Genomic DNA, 3,397 nt, shown 5'->3' on the forward strand with positions numbered 1-3,397 from the left:
CATGGGGTGCTGAGGCAGGAAAATTGCTTGAACCTGGGAGGCGGAGGTTGCAGTGAGTTGAGATCTTGCCATTGCACTCCAGCCTGGGCAACAATAGTGTTGTATATATAAATATACAATTGACAACAAGAGTATATATTATATATATATATATAAATATATAAATATATATATATATTAGATGCAGTCTAGCTGTGTCACCCAGGCTGGAGTGCAGTATGTATATGTGTGTGTGTGTGTGTGTGTGTGTATATATATAAATATAATAATTATTATTTTTTTTGTAGAGGCAGGGTCTCACTATGTTGTCCAGGGCAGTCTTGAGCTTCTGGTCTCAATGAATTCTCCTGCTCTGGCCTCCCAAAGCTTTGGGATTATAGACATGAGCCACTGTGCCCAGCCCAAGCGTTGTTTTAAATGAATCACTATTTTCATGGTTTTAAAGAATAAAAAGGATCTTTGCATAGCATGACAGATAAATCTGGTTGTTGCGATTTTCCTACTTCCCAGCTAGAGTTGAGGGTACTATTCATGCATTAAGTAAGATTATTTTGGACAGATAACTTAATTATTTAAACTGTTTTAATTGGAATTATTAATGCTTCTTTACCAAGAAATGTCACACACACAAAGACATGCACAAAACAAAAATATATATGTAGCTCAATAATTTATCACAAAGAAAACACAGGTATACTCATTACCCATGTCAAGAAATAGAGTATTAGCAGCATTATAGATTCCTTTTATACCCCTCTGATCATTGGCTCTTCCCTTCCTCTAAAAAATAATGGCTATCTGGGCCCTTATGATAATCATGTCTTTGTTTTTCTTTATAGTTTTATCACCAAACATAGATCCTTGTAGTTTAGTTGTGCCTGTTTTTAAACTTCTATAAATGGAATCATTGAGTATGTATTTTTTGGAAACATGTTTTGTTATGCTTAGCTTACATTTGGGAGATTCATCTATGCTGTTCTATATGGTTGTAGTTCATCTATATTCATTGCTGAATAGTATTGCATATTGCATTCTGTGACTGTGTCTCAAATTATTTACCCATTTTACTGTTGATAGAATTTTTAGTTGTTTTTACGTTTTGATCTCAGGAATAATGTTACCACAGATTTATTGTACAAATTTTCGATGCACATATGCACCCATGTCTATTGGTTATGTGTAAGAGTGAAATTCCTAGAGAGTAACATACAGTAACATATTGTCAGCTTTATGAGATAATACTAGGCTGCTTTCCAAAGTGGTTATACTAGGTCAATTTACATTTCTACCAGCAATGCATACACCCACATCATTGTCAGCATTTTGTATTGTCAATCTTTAAAATGTTTGCCACTCTGGTAGGTATGTGTTATCTTATTGTGACTTTAAATTGCAGTTTCACAATTATTAGTATGGTTGAGAAACTTCATAGGTTTACTGATAATTTGCATATCTTCTCTAGTATAATTTCTGTTTAAATATTTTGCCCATTATTCTCTTGGATTTCCTGTTTTTTTCTTATTATTTGTAGAAATTCTTAATAATTTCTGGAAATATGCTCTTTGTCAAGTATGTTTTACAAAATCTCCTACTCTGGCTTACTTTTCACTCTATTAATTAGTATACCTTTCGATGAACACAAGTTACTAATTTTAATTTAGTCAAATTTATCAATTTTTCTTTATGAATAGTGCCTTTTGTGTCTTCTATTTAAGTAATGTTTCCTTATCTTGAGGTAATAAATATATTGTTTTATATTGCCTTCTAATAACCTTTATCATTTGATTTTTATACTTATATCTATAACCCACCTAGAATTTGGTTTTATGCATAGTGATAGGAACCAGGTTTCATTTTTTCCATATGAATATCTAATTGGCACAACACTATTTGATGAACAGATCATCTCTTCTCCCATTTTTCTTCAGTGCCACTATTGTCCATGAATGCGTGGATCTCTTTCTTGGCTCTTCATTCTGTTTTGTTGGTCAGTATCTGTTTCCCAACACAACCCTGCATTACTTGCTATTGCTTTATAATGTCTTGATATCTAGTAGAGTCTTGTCTTCTTGGAGTTTCTTAGCTTTTCTTGGTCTTTTGAATTGCCATATACATTGTAGGATGAGCTGTCATTTTCAGCAAAGAACCTGATGAAATTTTGATTGGGATTTTACTGACTATATAGATTAATTTGGGGAACATTAAGAAATGTATAACATTGAGTTTCTCAATCCATGAACATGATTTCTCCTTTCATTTATATGATCTCCTCTATGTTAATTTCTGTGGAGAGATTTTTTTAGATACTTTGTTAGATTTACAATTTTTTTGAAGTTTAACAATGTTAATTAAATGGAATCTTAAATTTTTATTTATTTTTAATTGACACAAAATTGTATATATTTATGGGATAGAGTGTGATGTTTTAATGCATGTATACATTGTGTGGTGATCAAATCAAGGTATTTAGCATAGCCATAACCTCAAACATATATTCTTTTGTGGTGAGAACATTCAAAATCTTCTCTTCTTGTTCCTTTGAAATATACAATACAATATTGTTAGCTGTAGCCACCCTACAGTGCAACAGAACACCGGAATTTATTCTTCCTATCTAACTGTAACTTTGTACACATTGACCAACCTCTTACCATCCCCTTTCTCCCACCCTCCCGAGCCTCTGGTCACCACTAATCTACTCTGTGCTTCTTTGATATGAGCTTTTTTAGACAAATGAGTGAGATCATGTGGCATTTGTCTTTCTGTGCTTGGCTTATTTCACTTAACGTAATGTCCTCCAGGTTCACCCATGCTGCTGCAAATGATAGGATTTCACTTTTTAAAATGGATGTCCAGTATTATTTTGTGTTTCTTTACCACATTTTCTTTATCCATTCTTCACTGATGGACATGTGGGTTGATTCTGTTTTGTGACTATTGTGAATAGTGCTGCAAAAAGACACGGGAATGAAGACATCTCTTTAGCATTCTAGTTTCATTTCCTTTGGATAAATACCCAGCAGTGGAATTGCCAGATCACATGGTATTTCTATTTTTAAGTTTTTGAGGAAACTTCATACTGTTTTCCATAATGCTATAACAATTTACATAATCACTAACAATGTATGGTGGTTTCCTTTTATCCACATCCATGCCAGCATTTGTTATTTTTTGTCCTTTTGATATTAGCCATTTTAGAGTAAGCTGTTATCTCATTGTGGTTTTGATTTGCATTTCCCTGGTAATTAATGTTGTTGAACATTTTTTTCATGTGCTTGTCCATTTCCGTGTCTTCTTTTGAGAAATGTCTATTCAAGTGCTTTGCCCATTTTTAAATTTGATTGTTTGCTTTTTTTGCTATTCAGTTGTTTGAGTTTCATATATATTCTGGAAATTA

Source organism: Rhinopithecus bieti, unplaced genomic scaffold (genome assembly GCF_001698545.2).
Source record: "Rhinopithecus bieti isolate Rb0 unplaced genomic scaffold, ASM169854v2 scaffold_82361, whole genome shotgun sequence".
NCBI classification, from domain to species: Eukaryota; Metazoa; Chordata; class Mammalia; order Primates; family Cercopithecidae; genus Rhinopithecus; species Rhinopithecus bieti.